We start from the raw sequence: 16,856 nt of genomic DNA on the forward strand, positions 1-16,856 counted from the left end.
TTGGAGGCGTAGAATCCAGCGTCCGAGGCGTCCCGACAAGTTCTTGAGTGTCGAAAGCCAACATAAAGCATGGTGGTCGGTCACAATGGTGAAATGGCGGCCATGCAGGTATGGACGAAATTTCTGTACTGACCAAACGATGGCGAGGCACTCCTGCTCGGTGATCGTGTAGTTCCTCTCGGCTGCGGAGAGGACGCCGCTGGCGTATGCAACGACTCGCTCTCGTGAAGAGTTGTCGCGTTGCAGGAGCACGGCTCCTAAACCGCGGCCGCTAGCGTCTGTGTGCAGGAAGGTCGGTGCATCATCGTGAAAATGAGCAAGTACAGGGTCGGTCGTGAGGGCACTCTTCAACCTGTCGAAAGCTGATTCACATTCCTGAGACCACTGAAAGGGCATACCGGAAGCAAGTAGCTTATGAAGTGGTGCGGCTATGGAGGCAAAGTTTTGTATGAATCGCCGAAAGTAAGAGGCGAGACCAAGGAAACTTCGCAAATCTTTTGGTTTGTCAGGGCGAGGGAAGCGAAGCACTGCAGCAGTTTTATCAGGGTCTGGGCGAATTCCGTCCTTGCTCACAATATGACCGAGTACCTTGATAGATCTGCTGGCGAAATGGCACTTTTTGGTGTTAATTTGAAGACCAGCGCCCGCAAGACAAGTCAGGACCTCGTCCAAGCGTTGCAGATGTTGAGAAAACGTCGATGAAAAGACAACAATGTCATCGAGGTAACATAGGCAAGTCTTCCATTTCAGGCCACGCAGCACGGTGTCAATCATGCGCTCAAAAGTTGCGGGCGCATTGCATAGACCGAACGGCATAACATTGAATTCGTATAGGCCGTCCGGCGTTGCAAACGCAGTTTTTTCTTTATCATCTTCGTGCATGGGGATTTGCCAATAGCCTGAACGCAAGTCGAGGCTCGAAAAGTATTCAGCACCCTGTAAGGAATCTAGGGCGTCGTCGATGCGTGGCATGGGGTATACGTCCTTTCTAGTGATCTTATTGAGTGCTCGGTAATCGACGCAAAATCGTACGGAACCGTCTTTTTTACGCACCAAAACCACTGGAGACGACCAAGGACTGGTTGAGGGTCGGATTATCTCCCGTTGTAGCATATCGTCTACGTTTTCCTCAATGATTTTTCGTTCGGCTAGGGAGACGCGGTACGGACGACGATGCACAATGGATGTTCCGTCGGTCTGAATACGATGTGCTGTAGCAGTTGTCTGACCCAGGCTGGATGAATGAACGTCAAAAGAGTTTGCATGCTTTTGCAACAAATCAAGCAGCTGCTGCTTCTTCAAGTCTGTCAAGTCCTTGTTGATGGCTGCTGTAAAGGCCGAGGAAGCAGCATGATCTCCAGGATGGCCTTTAGAGGAGGCAGGGGTAAGAGGCACGACGCACACAGGCTCCAGATCGGCAACGCAGGCGACAGTAGTGCCCCGCGGCAGTAAAATTTTATCTGGTGTGGTGTTCGTAGCAGCGAGGACAGCTGATCCATCGTTGAAGCGAGCCACACCTGATGCCAGAGCTATGCCTTTATTAAGGCAATACGGTGACGGAGTGACCAAAATGTCACCAGAGTCGACGTCGTTGGACAAAACTGTCACTAATTGATGTTCGTTTGGTGGTAACTCGATGTCTACTGCAGCGATGAGTCGAAGTGGCCTGTAGGTTTCGTCGTTGAGCAAGTGGTCCGTGTCAGTAAGATGGACGACACGTTGTGCACAGCAAATAGCCGCAGAAGCAGAGGAAAGAAAGTCCCAGCCTAAAATGAGTTCATGGGAGCACGGGGATAGCACAGCAAATTCTATATGATGAAGAATTTCGTCGATTAGTACACGGGCAGTACAGAGAGCGGAAGGGCGAATCATTGTTCCCTGGGCTGTAACCAGTGTCGGTCCATCATAAGGCGTCGTGACTTTTCGAAGACGGGCACACAAATCAGCACGAATAACAGAAAACGCAGCCCCAGTGTCCACCAAAGCATCAACGTCCACTCCCTCAACTGTGACCGCAATCATATTGTAGGGGCGCGCTGGAGGAATTGGAGTCTTGTGTTGGAATGCAGTTTGTCCTCCAAAAACTGCATCGCTTAGTTTTCCGGACGCCGATCAGAAGTAAGCGAAGCGGGCTGAAGAGGAGAAGAAGAGCGACGGTAAGGCGACGGTGAACGGCGTCGGGTTGATCGGTGACTACTGCGCAGTTCACCCGATGCTGGCGGAGATGGAGACCGACGCGGCGGTGACGAATAACGGCGACCCTGCTACAAGGCTCCTGCGGTATAGTCCCGTTCGCGTATGTCATACCCTCGGCGCTCGTCTTGCTGGCGCTTGCGGCGAAAGCGTGCAATGTGACCACGATAGCCGCAATAATAGCACGTAGGCCGAGTCGATCGATGAGGAGGGTAGTAGCTTGCGCTAACTGCACCAGGAGAGAGAGAAGTCAGAGGGACAGGTGACGGCTCACGCGGTGGTGATGAAAAGCTCGTGGGAAAGCTTGTGGGAGGTGCGGCAGCAACCGACGCGTACGTTCGTGGCGGGGTCGTCGAGCTGACGGTGCCTGGTGGTGCGGCGGCGGTGTGCGGGAACGATGGTAGAGTACGAGAGACAATGGGCTGCAGGTTGGCCATGTGGGTCATGGACGTGAGCTCTTCCCTGATGACATCCCGCAATGACGTTGAAGAAGGCTGAATGGTAGATACTGATGGTAGTGTGAATCCCATTGATTCTAATTCTTCGCGTATTATCACCCTTATCGTTTCTCGTAGGTTTGGATCAGTCGTAATACGGGCCGCGTCACTGTCCGGTTGTAGGCGCATCGACTCAAGTTCTTCGAGGCGCTGACAGGTTGTCGCAACGTCAGCAACGGTAGCCGGATTCTGGATTGCAAGGGCATTGAATGCGACGGGTCCAATGCCCTTAAGAAGCTGGCGTACCTTGTCTGACTCTGTCATTGGGGTGTCAACCCGGCGGCAAAGTGAAAGGACATCCTCGATGTAGGATGTATACGACTCCCCGATGTGCTGTTTCCGAGTCGCAAGAGCTTTCCTTGCGAGAGCTGAACGGACAGCCGGTGTGCCAAAGACATGGCGAAGCTGATCTTTGAAGGCTGACCAGTCGGGGATGTCCATGAAGTGGTTGAGGAACCACGTCTTCGCGACACCCGTGAGGTAGAATGACACGTAAGCGAGTTTGTAGGTGTTATCCCACCGGTTAGCAGCGCCGACCCGTTCGAAATCGTCCAGCCATTCCTCCACATCTTCCCCGCGCATACCAGCGAAGGGATGGGTCTCACGCTGGAGGCTGTTAATGACGTGAAAAGGCGCGGCACGCGGTGGCGGAGTGGGAACGGCTGCAGCACCGACCTCTTCTTGGTGCGACATATTTCCGGACACCTGGCCCAAGCGGCGACCTGAACGTAGCTCCAGGGGGTAGAGTGGTCGAGAGGATGGCGGGGGATCCAACAGCACGCTCCACCACGTATGGAGTCTTGGTTTGGAAGACCTTTATTAGGCCCGAAGAACCGGCAGCCGACAGCTGAGATGATCGGACCAAGATGATGATGCTACGCGACAACGATGGGGATGCATGAGCCACACATGATAATGATGATAATGTACCGGTGAAGAGGATGCGTATACTAAATGCCCACAATATATATATATATATATATATATATATATATATATATATATATATATATATATATATATATATATATATATGGATTTGAACTAAAGATTGTATCAGAATAAAAAACGAAAAGGAAAAAAAATTGGATTCGTTCGTAAGGGGTTGTGCTTATCCTGGGCTCACACCATGTTACTAGGATACACCGTCGCCTAAACGTTAGCCTATGGTCCGACATAACATCGCCACTCGTGTTAGTACGTACATCAGTTTTATCAAAGTTGTCAGTGATGTCCGAATGAATGTAGTCAAGGCAAGGTTCAAATTTTAAGAAAAACTGTATTGTGCTAAGTTACAGGTGAATTGGCAGTGGTTATATGTATAAGGAAAACTGGACTCGGTGCAGGAGCTCGATCGGGTATACGTCCGACGCCACTCGCGTCTCGGCTCGCTCTGCGGTCCCGGCTCGAATCTCCGCTCGTTCTCCTCTCTCTGGCGATGCGTTGCTATGCGGTCCCGGCTCGAAGGCTCACTTTTGTTTTTTGAATGTTCGTTGAACCAATGGGCAACCGCGTCAAGTGGACGCGCTCAGGGCTCGGAGTCCACGTTAACGCAGTGCAGCGTTTCCCGAGCAAGCACGGAGACGCTACCGGAGAAGGAGGCGCTGCCGGAGAATGAGACGCTGCCGGATAATTCAGCTGTGCGAACTCGAATGCCGCTGACACGGCCCTCCCGAAAATTGCGCCTGTCCTCAGGCGTGCGTGTCGTTAGATGGCGATGGTTCCGTAACTTCTAGGAGCGGCTCCTTATATCTACGAAGCTGCTCCACGTTGACGATATTTTGGTTGATCATGCCCGGTGTGTAGGGTACTCTTTGGATCTCGGCCCTGTTTCCTCCGACGAGGGCCGTTATCTCGAAGGGACCTTCATAGCGAGGGCCTAATGTGCCTCGAGCACTCAACTCAAGCAGGACGAGGTCTCCCGTTATGAACCTCGGAGTTCGCCGCTTCTTGTCGTATCGGACCGTTGTTTTGCGCTGACTCTGCAGTAGCCTCTCTCTTGTCTCCGTACGTCCCCTTGCCAAGTCGTGTAGTCTATAAGACTCGTCGATGTCTCCCTCGACTGAGGCGAGGTTGAGCTCTCCTGGCAGTTTTGGGTCGTAGCCGTGCATGAGTCGAAATGGACTGTGGCCACTGTGACGATGCTTCGTGGCGTTGATTGCTAGCGTTGCTCGGGGTAGTTCCTTCTGCCATTTGTCCTTGTTGTTTAGCATTTTGCGTAGCACCTGGTTCAACGTTCCTACCATTCGCTCAATCAGTCCGTTTGATTTTGGCCAGTACGGTGGGGAGTTCTGATGAGTAATTCTCAGTCTGTGATAGAATCGGTTGGTTTTCTTGTTCACGAATCCCTTGGCTTGGTCCGTAATAAAGACGCTGGGAACTCCAAATCGCGGAATCCACCGGTTTATCATGAAGTCAAGGTAGTGCGTACACGAAGTGCTCGGTACGGTCACGGCGTCCATGTATCTCGTGGCGTGGTCGATACACACGAGGATGTGGTCTCCCTTCTCGTTTAGCGGACCCATGTGATCCAGGGATATCACCGCGTTTGACTCAGTAGAAATATCGCATGGGATGAGGCAACCTTCATTCCGTGTCGTGCGGGCGTTGATAGTGTGGCACCTGTGGCAGGAGTCAACCTACTCGCGTATGTCCTTTCTCATCGATGGCCACCAGTACTTTCGCTGGATCAGGTCTCTTGTCTTCTCGGCGCCTAGGTGGCCGTTGTTGTCGTGGAAAACGATCATCACACTTCTTCGGAGGGCAGCGGAAATGATCACCCTCCGACGGACCCGTCTTCCCTCGATAGATTTCTTCACCAGTATGTCGTTTTCGCTCTCGTAGTCTGAAGATTTGTGCTTGGCCTCCTCCCGAAATCTTTTGCAGTCAGTATCCCTCTCCTAAAACTCGCGTAGGCGACTGTGTTTGCCGACCACTACTGCGTAGCAGTGGAGGTCTCGGGTCGAAATGCCCTGGTCGAAAGCCTCTGCAGATTCCGACTGCCTCGAGAGTGCGTCAGCAGCGGAGTTCTGGCGTCCTGGCTAGTGCTTGACGTCGAAGGTGTACTCTGCTAAGTCGAGCGTCCACCTCGCAAATCTGCGGTTGCTGGCTCTTTTCTGGACGAGGTATGACAAGCTGAAGTTGTCCGTGAACACAGTGAAACGAGGGCCTCCTCTCAGGTAGACCGAAAACCTCTCAATGATCGCCCAGTGGAGCGCCATGCACTCGAGCATATTAGAGTGTAGACCACGATCGTGCTCGTTTAGTGATCTGCTTGCGTACTCTATGATTTGCTCCTTTCCGTCTTGAGTTTGAGAAAGCACCGCACCCAGCCCGGTTTGCGAAGCGTCGACGTGAACGTTAGTCGGGCAGTCTGGGCGGAAGCTCGCCAAAATCGGCGGGTTCTTCAAGGCGTGTTTTATGGCGTTGACGGTTGCTTCATGAGCGTCAGTCCATACGAAAGGAACGTCCTTCGCCAGAAGGTGCCGTAGCTTGTGCGGGACCTTTGCAAACTCCGGTATGAACTTTCGGTAGTGGTTAGCGAACTGCAGGAAGGAGTACAGCTTCTTTGCGTTGCGATGCGGCTCGAACTTCTCGACAGTGGCAACTCTGGATTCGTCCAGTGTTCGTCCTTCGGCGAAGATCACGTAACCCAGGAAAGATACTTTGTCTTGAATCAACTGGCATTTCCGGAGATCCATCTTCAAGCCGTTGATCACGACTCTCCTGAGTGCTTCGTTCAGCAAATCCAAAGCCTCCCTCACGGTTGTGGCTCCCTGCCCGACATCGTCCATGTACGCAGCTGTCCTAGGTAAGACATCGAACGTGCGACGCATGACTCTTTGCATGGTCTGAGGGGTCTTGCAAAACCCAAAGGCCATTCGAAGGTATTTGTACTTTCCGTCTGGAGTGACGAATGCGGTCTTGTGTACGTCGTCCGGCTTCATTCGAATAGTCAGAAATGCCGTCTTCACGTCCAACACAGTGAAGTAAGCCGATTCGTCGTGCATGACATCCTCAATAACGTCTTCCATGAAGGGCATTGGATAAGAAGGGCTGATGGTTTTCTCGTTGAGCTTGCGATAGTCGTGTACCATTCTTCGTAGAGTCATCGGGTGGTGCGGTTGGTCGACGACTATCGTTGGAGCACCGTACTCGCTTTCGCTCGGCCTTATGATGCCCTTGGAGAGGTAGTCATTCACCTGTTCTCGGATGAACTTGCGATCAGCCGGTGAGCACCTGTACGGCCTCGATGACACTGGTATATTGTCTCTGAGTTCGATGCTGTGCTCGGTGTGAAGACACACGCCCAAAGTGTCGCCTTTGGAAGTGAACGCTTGGTGATGCCTTAACAAAATTGCGGGAAGTTGTTCCCTCTCTGCCTCGGTGGCATCCTTCGTTATCTTCCGTGTGGCGTCTTCGACTAGACTCGTGAAGTCTTCGTCGGGTGCGGGACATTTCGTGTTGAGACGCACGTACCCTTCGTCTTTGGAAACACTCTCGTCCAATTGCCGGCAGAACGTCGCAATAAGCGTTTCCCGGTGCGGTGTGGTGTGCCTTGTTTCGGGGGTGGCACTTCGGACAATGAAAATTTTCCGGAGGGCTCGACTGGAACGCTAGTCACATCGTTTGACGTGTGAAACGTTACGTCGACGTTCGCGACTCGTCGCCAGTCTGATCCCGGAATCCGGTCGATGCCGCTGGTCAGTTCCGTTATCACGACGTCTTCGAGTCGCACATTCGTGGTGCTCAGTGTCACATCAAGCGTTGCAGCGAGAGTTGGGCATATGCTGCGGTTGAGAACTTCAATGTTCTCTCGCGATACCCATGCGTGCGTGGGAATGTCGTCCGTCAAGGCATTGCCACTCATGATGGATAAGTTGGCGCCACTGTCAATGCACACGCTGTTGCGACGCGCGCCTCCGACGACGTTACGAAGGGCGCCTCAAAATTTCACCGCTGCAACCACTGTTTCGAAAGACGGCGACGCCAACACGGTCCCAAAGGCGCCACTGCTTCCAACTCCGCCGGGAAGGTCACCAGCCGTTTGGTAGCGTATGTTTCTTAGCTCGCGACTGCTTCTGCGCAGAGCTGATAAGACGAGCGGACGAGACGACGGTGAGTTAAACAAGGTTTATGTACAGCATATATACAGAGGCGTTACCAATTCGGCACTGGGGCCGACAGACTCGAAGAGCCGAGCTCTCCTCTCTAACACATAGGTCTGCTCTCAAACGGGTCCGCTCTGACACACATGTCAGCTTTCACCTAGGACCGCCGATCGCGACGTGCCGCAGGGCTTCTTTTATTTGCACCGGGTCCAACCAAAATGTCCAATCAGAAGCGCCGCTGTTCGTCAGGGCAGACTCCTCCAATGGGGTCGCCACGCAATGCGTCAGACCCCCAGACATGAAGACGCCAGTTGTTTACTCGACGGGTCGCTTGCCGAGGCTGACTCACTGCACGTGCACGCCAGAGAGGCGCCGTTGAGTTGTTGATCGCGTCGGGCGGACTGGCCTTGACACAGATTGCCTTTTTCAGAGGCACGGCCGTTCGCTGTGGACTCGCAGGCATAACAGCACCCCCGCCGCCAGACAATGCGCCGAAAAGACGAGCTGCTTCCACGGGGCTCGGATGACAGGCGCGCTCGTTCGCCAGGTCCCTCCAAGTTCGCCTCCAGGGCCATGGGGAGAATGCAGCTCCAGACTCTGTTCCGGGAACACATCCCATTCTTGACGACAGATCCCAGCTCTACTGGCTTGTCGCCACAACTTGCTGGCCAACTTCGCTCGTCTCTTCTGACCATCTTCGGTTTCAGCACTTGTCGATGGTTCTGCAACTTGCTAAGAACAGTTCGACAACAGACAACACACGACACAAGCAAGTGCCCTCGGTCACCCAACAGAACACCAGACAAAGTATAGTACAACATATACCTATCTACGTGTCTATCAGAATTTCGTTCCCTCTACATCAAGAGGCACATGTGGGACACAAGACTCTTAAAGTAAGAACTTGTATTTTTCACACTTACAACAACGCAACGAATTAGAATACCACATAAAGTTGGCCCCTTGAGATCACTCTGAACGAGAGCGCTCAGCCCAGGTCGTGATGAGGTTAAAATTTTGCCCCGAATCGCCAGTGAGAAACCGAAAGGTTGAGAAGGTACTAGCTAGAACGCACTGCTCAATGCACCTGCATTAGCGTTTAGCTTCCCCCCCCCCTTTTTTTTTGATAGCGAACGTCAAAGTTGCGCTGTGGAGCAACATGCTCCACCACAGTAACCGGCCACTTTTAGGCAACGATACCTATGCGGCACCAAGAGCGGCTCACACTTGCGACGTTGCACAGGGTAACAACGATACGGCTTGCTACGGATTGACTCCTCACCGCTTAGTTCGATATCGTGTTCGATCACCCTCGAGTTTCCGGGGCGGTCTGAAAACACGTCTCCAAACTCGGAAACAATCCTTCTCGGGTCCTCCTTCCGGGCTTCACTTAACCTAGGCTCTAGGTTTATCTGCTCCCAGATTACTTTCGATCCCCCTTCGATTACCTCACTAGTACTCAAAACTTCCGCTCCCTCTTCCTCTGAAGCACTTAAAAGTAAATTTACGACTGCTTTCAAGTTACTGTGATAAATTTTGTTCCGCCGCCTTCCTAATTTCACTTCATAATTCGTATCGGGAAGCTTCGATATCACTTTGGCGGGCCCTTCCCAATGAATCTCAAGCTTGTTCCTTTTGGACGGCTGCAGCAGCATTACCTGATTATCAACTTCAAAAGCGCGCTTCTTCACCGATTTCTCGTAGTGCTCCTTCGACAGCACCTGTGCCGCGTTTTTGTGGCTTTCCACTAGCGCTTCAATCGAGAGGTCCTCACTTTGCTCTCGAATGAGCGTCTCTCGATCAACTCTCGGCAGCTCGCTCCAACTTTCCGCTACAGGCGAGAGCGTTGCAGCCCTCTCGCTCTGATTCAATGGCGCCATGTCGTCTCCCCCTACGCATACCGCGCCGGTCCCTTCGGCGACGGGCTCGCGTGACTGCTCACATGACTCGCGCCGAAAATTTCCTTTCTGGGGTTTCGTCGAGCCGCCGACAAGGTCACTTGAGAGTTCACCGTATTGAACAAGGTCAAGCTTCCGCGAAAGCTTTCGCGCTTGCGATCGCGTGAGGGCCATGCACGCAAAGTTGGGAAAGAACGATTTGCCCTGCTCTTTGAGAAGCTGCTCTGAGTTGTTGGAAAAAAGTTAAGGAAAACGATCGTTTAGCGCGGCAGACACAGCCGCTTCGGTGCGAAGCTTACCGAACGGGCCTTCAATGACAACGGTGTCGATTGGTAAGCGAACACTCTGCTCCTCGGCGACTTGCCTGATCCACGCGCATTCTCCTGTAAAGTCGTCCGGAGACACCAATGAAGGATGGACAACGTCCATGGTTGCCGCTGAGTCTCTAAGTGCTCGGCACGTTTTCTCATTCACCCTAATTTCTTGGAGATACGGCTCCAACAACCGCATGTTTTTTTCTGATTCTCGGATTGTTGCGAAGGCAAACTTTTCCTGACAGTTTCTCGCGATGTGTCCTTCCTTTTTGCAGTTGTAGCAGATTAGCGGCTTCCGTTTGTTTTCCGATTCAAATGCCTGTGTGGTAGAAACCTCACTCGATTTCTCCGCTTCTGTTTGCCCTTCCCCTACACTGTCCTTCGTAAGACACGGGTCCTTCTTGAAATTACGGTGCGGAACGGGTCTCCGTTGATCAGGTTTCTTTGAAAAGCCCTTTTTTCTCTCATCTTTTTCAACGCGCACTGCCCTGCTGTACAACTTTCGGCGAGTATAATACTCCTCAGCTAACTCTGCTGCCTTGTTTAGCTGTACTTCACCAAGTCTGTCCTGCAGCCAAAGCCTTACATTATCCTCGATGCAGCGGTAGAATTGCTCCAATGCAACACATTCCACAACTCTATCGCGGTCGTCATAAACACCTTCGCCCTTGAGCCATTCAATTAAATCGGCCTTAAGACGAAACGCGAAGTCAACGTGTGACTCATTCCCCTTTTCAGCATACCGGAACCTTTGCCTGAAAGCCTCGGGTGACAGCTTATAACGTCTCAAGAGCACTTCCTTAACCTCGTCATAGCTCTCAAACGCTTCGCTCGACAAACAAGTTATCGCGTCGGACACTTCGCCGGGAAGAAGAGCTAACAGGTTCTGCGCCCAAAGAGACCGCTCCAAAGCGTTTCGCTCACAGACGTGTTCAAACTTGACGAGATACTTCGCCATGTCCTCGCCTACTACGAACGGTGGCAGTTGGTCCCGGATTCTAAAACCGCTGACCTGAATCGTCGGAGAAGCTACGCTAGGCGCCTGCGAACACTGTAGGATTGCCAATTCTAGTCGTTTCATCTCGAGGCGCTCCTGTCTCTCGGCCTCCTCGCGCTCGCGACGTTCGCGCCTTTCAACTTCTTCACGTTCACGAGCTTCGCGCCTTTCAGCTTCTTCGCGAGCTTCGCGCCTTTCAGCCTCCTCGCGGCGGGCTTTGATATCCGCCCAGGCCTCATCGACTTCCTCCGCCGACACTCCCTCATCCTTCATGATCTCAAGGATCGCTTGCTTTCGTTTCGCACGGCCCAAAGTAATGCCGAGTTCCTCACAAATTTCGATGAGTTCCTTCACTTTAAGCTTCTCCATCGTTCACACTAGCCTCTTGCTGTTTGCCCCTGTTAACAATTTACTTGCCGTACCCACTATAAGTCAACTAGCAAGACGCGCAAGCAATTTTTCACACTCCCGTGTTTACCCCCTCCGCATTACCTTTGGTTTCAAAGCGCTTAGACTTGGCTTGAAACGATCAGAGCTCACTTCAATGCTTCACACAGCCCTTCTCTAAACTACTACAACCTGAGCTAGAGTAGTCTGGTGAACTGAGGGGAAAACATCAGGCACTCACCGCATCGATGTCGCTGACGCCGGCCGATCCCGCAGCTGCCAACCACTGTTGCGACGCGCGCCTCCGACGACGTTACGAAGGGCGCCTCGAAATCTCACCGCTGCAACCACTGTTTCGAAAGACGGCGACGCCAACACGGTCCCGAAGGCACAACTGCTTCCAACTCCGCCGGGAAGGTCACCAGCCGTTTGGTAGCGTATGTTTCTCAGCTCGCGACTGCTTCTGCGCAGACCTGATAAGACGAGCGGACGAGACGACGGTGAGTTAAACAAGGCTTATGTACAGCATATATACAGAGGCGTTACAAATTCGGCACTGGGGCCGACAGACTCGAAGAGCCAAGCTGTCCTCTCTAACACATAGGTCTGCTCTCAAACGGGTCCGCTCTGACACACATGTCAGCTTTCACCTAGGACCGCCGATCGCGACGCGCCGCAGGGCTTCTTTTATTTGCACCGGGTCCAACCAAAATGTCCAATCAGAAGCGCCGCTGGTCGTCAGGGCAGACTCCTCCAATGGGGTTGCCGCGCAATGCGTCAGAACCCCAGACATGAAGACGCCAGTTGTTTACTCGACGGGTCGCTTGCCGAGGCTGACTCACTGCACGTGCACGCCAGAGAGGTGCCGTTGAGTTGTTGATCGCGTCAGGTGGACTGGCCTTGACACAGATTGCCTTTTTCAGAGGCACGGCCGTTCGCTGTGGACTCGCAGGCATAACAACGCGGACGGGTCGGTTGTTAGCAGTACCGGACACTATTGGTAATGTGCCGCCCGTCGAATGCAAATAAACAGTTCGCTTGCCTAGGTGACGTAGTCCCTGTTTCGTGGCTGCTATTGTCCCTCTTCGCTCGTTTCTCGTCCGCTCTGGTCGTTGCTGGCGTTTTCGGCTTTCTGCAATCACGGGACAGGTGACCGATGTCGCCGCAGTTGAAGCACGAACGAGCAGAGATGGGCCGCGGGTGTGGAGCTCCCGAGAAATCGCTGCGCGGGTTGGCCTTCGGCAAGTTGGCAGAGCTGCTGGCTGGCACCCGCTGGTTCGAACCCTGACCACGGCTCGCTGTAGACGATGACGGTTTCTTGTCGTTCTCGGCACACACGGTCGTGCGACGCCTCGCGTCGAGCAAAGCCGCTCTGTCAATGAGTTCGGTTACTGTGCCACAGCTGCGCTGCGAGTGGGTTGCCCCATGTGCCGTCCTCGATGCCGCTGAGAATGAGGGAAATACGTTCTTCCTCTGCTAAACGGTACGGCGCCTTGTTCAGAATGGCGTTCTTCGAGTACATGTACTCGACGATGGTCTCGTGGCTCTGAAGACGTCGCTTCGTCTGCCATTTGAGGAACTCCTGCATTGTCAGCTTTCGTTTGAATCGGAGAATGAGCGCTTCCTTCCATTGCTCCCAGGTGTCTTACTGTGAGCCGTAGGCGCTGTGCCAATCCTTGGCAGATCCCGTCAAGCGGCTTGCTGCTGTCACCAACGTCAGCGATGGCGTCCAGTGGGCGAGCGCTGCGATTCTCTCCACTTGCGTAATCCATTCGTGAGCACTTTGTTGCGGCGTCCCATCGAACAAGGGGATTGAGGATGACGTGTCGCTTGTGGAATGAATCTGGATCGGGCTCGTCGTCGGTGGACCTCTCGACAGCATGTAGGCGAGCAGGGCTTGTGTGTTCACGAGCGCGGCGAGGATCTGGGCCATGGAAGGTTCTCCCTCGTGCGTTGAAACGGTCGACGCGGCGGGGCGTGCCACGTATTGGTTGGTGCCGTCGTTCAGTGACGGTGGCGGCGTCGAACCCGAGGACATCGTTATGTCAGCAGGGACGGAATGGTGCAGCCCGAGAGTTGGAGTCGTCACCCGTTCTGTTGGCAGTGAAGCGTTCTGATGGGTTTCGTGCAAAGTCTCACGTTCACTCGTGGTCGCACGGTTAAGCTGGGCTCGCAGGCTGCTCAGTTCAGCGCAAAGCCTCGCGTTGTCGGCGGACAGTGTCTCCAGGGGCGCCTGCCTGTCGTCGTCGTAGGCAGCCTGGTCCTTCGTTGACGAGTCCGTCGGCTCTAGGGCTTGGCGAGTGATGTTGTCGCGGATGATTCTTGCGATGAGCTCGTCCTTTCGTCCGGAACACCGTAGACCTCGTGCTCTCAGCTCGTCGACAAGTTGCTTTTTCGTTGCATTGGCCATCGTGCTGTGGTCGAGGGTCGTGAACACGCTTTCGACGATGGTCGTTTTGGAGTCCCGAGACGATGTACGGCGTGGCGTCGCTCCTTCTCGTGGCGTCGTTTCCTCTTCCGCATGCAGCTCGGTCGATTCACATCCTGTCGGCTGCGCCATGTCAGCGATGTCCGAATGAATGTAGTCAAGGCAAGGTTCAAATTTTAAGAAAAACTGTATTGTGCTAAGGTACAGGTGAATGGGCAGCGGTTACATGTATAAGAAAAACTGGACTCGGTGCAGGAGCTCGATCGGATACGTCCGACGCCACTCGCGTCTCGGCTCGCTCTGCGGTCCCGGCTCGAATCTCCGCTCGTTCTCCTCTCTCTGGCGATGCGTTGCTATGCGGTCCCGGCTCGAAGGCTCACTTTTGTTTTTTGAGTGTTCGTTGAACCAATGGGCAACCGCGTCGAGTGGACGCGCCCAGGGCTCGGAGTCCACGTTAACGCAGTGCAGCGTTTCCCGAGCAAGCACGGAGACGCTACAGGAGAAGGAGGCGCTGCCGGAGAATGAGACGCTGCCGGAGAATTCAGCTGTGCGAACTCGAGTGCCGCTGACAAAGTGAAGTGCACGTTACAGTACAGATATCTTAAGTAGCTCTCAATGGCCTATTCATCCGCGTTCGAGCACCACTTGAGAATAGCTTGCTCCGTCAGGGAAGGCATATGTCATACTTATTACATTGTGATAAAAGCGGATAGCCAAGGCTTGGGCCCGGACTGAAGTTAAATAAACACCGCCCCAAAAAAAAGGAGGTCTGGCTAAATATTTAATCATTATTCGTTCATCGATCAAGCCTTCGAGTGATAATTGATTTTTTGTGTAATCTTTTAATCTATTATTCGGCATCTCTATGGATGTATTAAAAGGATATCTCATTGTTCGATGTGCAATATTTGGGTTTGAGAACGCGCTAGGTATCACATGGGTGCATTTGCGCCTTCAGGAAAATTCACCCTTGCACCTAAAGGTCAGATGCGGCCGGTCGTGTTTTGGTGACGTCATGGTATGAAAAATGTTTTGCCATCATCCATTGTAACTCATATCTAGCATGTACTGACACACGTACAACCTAAACAAGGGCCCAACATCGTGTCCGTGTGTCAGTGTGCGCTAAAAATATGAGTTACGATGCACTCATACCTACTAGTTCGTCTTGCAATATTACTCCAGATCATCCATGGACGAATGGGCAGATGGTCGCATTTCTTCGAAGCATGCCTACTCGAGCGCACCGAAGTTGGAGGCGTTTTCGGGGACTATACTGCTCGGAAAGACGCACCGAAAGCATGCAGGGTGGCCCCGAGGGTTTAGAAATCCCGCGAAAGACGAAGCAGCGAGGAGGAGGACGAAGAAGGAAACGTTCGCGCTCGTAGGGACGACATATCTTTTCCGTTAGATATCGCGAAATCCCTAGTTAATTGTGGATTGCAGGAAGTAGAGCGACATGTGTTTTTTGCCTTCCACTTAGAATGAACGGCTGTTGCGCCAGTTTACTCCACAGGTTTCACCTCGCTGTCACCTTAATTGAATCGTGCGTGCTCAACTGTAATATAAAATAATAATAATAATAATAATAATAATAATAATAATAATAATAATAATAATAATAATAATAATAATAATAATAATAATAATAATAATAATAAGGAGGAGGAGCGCTGCGAAGGAGGTCTCACCTAAATAAAAGTGCATGAGCATTAGGCATTTTAGAATCCATCGAAAAAGCGGCTGCTGCTGCTTTGATTCGATCCCACGACCTTGGGTTAGCAGTTGAGCTTCGCAATCACTAGACAACCAGGGTGCCCGAACTGCGAGTGCTGCGTAAGGCATTAGATAGATAGATATGTGGGGTTTAACGTCCCAAAACCATATATGATTATGAGAGACACCGTAGTGGAGGGCTCCGGAAAATTTGACCACCTGGGGTTCTTTAACGTGCACCAAAATCTTAGCACACGGGCCTACAACATTTCCACCTCCATTGGAAATGCAGCTGCCACAGCTGGGATTCGATCCCGCGCCCTGCGAGTGGGCAGCCGAGTACCTTAGCCACTAGACCACCGTGGTGGTGCGAAGGCATTAGAACATATATTAGTTCGAGACTGTCCTCCTTTCGCGTCGCAGCAGATGACGGGGGCCTCTAGGCTGGCTGACGTGGGTGTGCGAGCGTTAGCCGAAAGCGACACTGTTTGAGGGTCTGTTAGAACATTTTCATAAACCGCGAGCGGGCTTCCTTGCGCTGCGTTTTCGCCTAACTAATAACGCCATTTGCTGTGGTTCGATTGGAGACGAGGTCCTAGTTGATAGTGCTGGAGTTAGAGGAAAAGATCGGGGAACTTCTTTCTCTTCTTTTTCTCATCTTCCCATGACTCATGCCCAATTCAGGGGATTGACCGAGTGTTAGGCGAATTTTGTTTTTATTCACCTAACACGCAGCCGACCCCTTGCATTGGGTACGAGCCATGAGAAGAGAAGAAGAAGTAGTAGTTCCCGATCTTGTCCTCAAATCTAGGGAATTCACATACGTGTAATACTCTTGGGTGACTATGTGACATAAATGTGGTTCGTATTATTCTTTCATGGTGAGGCGCACTCAAATGAGCCTATAGGTCAAGCATTAGGAGGCCTTTGTTCATGAATTCGTATTAATCCGGAAGCCGATCGATAAAGGGCATTTACTTCATCGTCTTTATTTCGTGTATAGACCACGTGACTCACAAACACAGGGGAGCTTGGAGGCTGTGCTTTGAGATTCTCACTTCTTGCAGTGGCAGTATTGATTCAGAGGCGAATTTCTGATGTTACTTCAATTTGCTATACGAAAGTAACATAGAAATTTTCTGATGAGGTATTTGTGTACGTGAGCGAAATAAGGGGATCTAGTGCTCGCTAGAAGATAAAAGGCGCAATGGTGGCTAATAAATACAATTTGTCAGGTACTACCAGTAAATGTGTGATAACAACTTCCCGAAAAATGCAACATTTAGGCTGCCCCAGTTGAAACCAACCACGTTGT

The sequence above is a fragment of the Rhipicephalus microplus genome, chromosome X, assembly GCF_043290135.1.
Source record: "Rhipicephalus microplus isolate Deutch F79 chromosome X, USDA_Rmic, whole genome shotgun sequence".
Classification (NCBI taxonomy): Eukaryota; Metazoa; Arthropoda; class Arachnida; order Ixodida; family Ixodidae; genus Rhipicephalus; species Rhipicephalus microplus.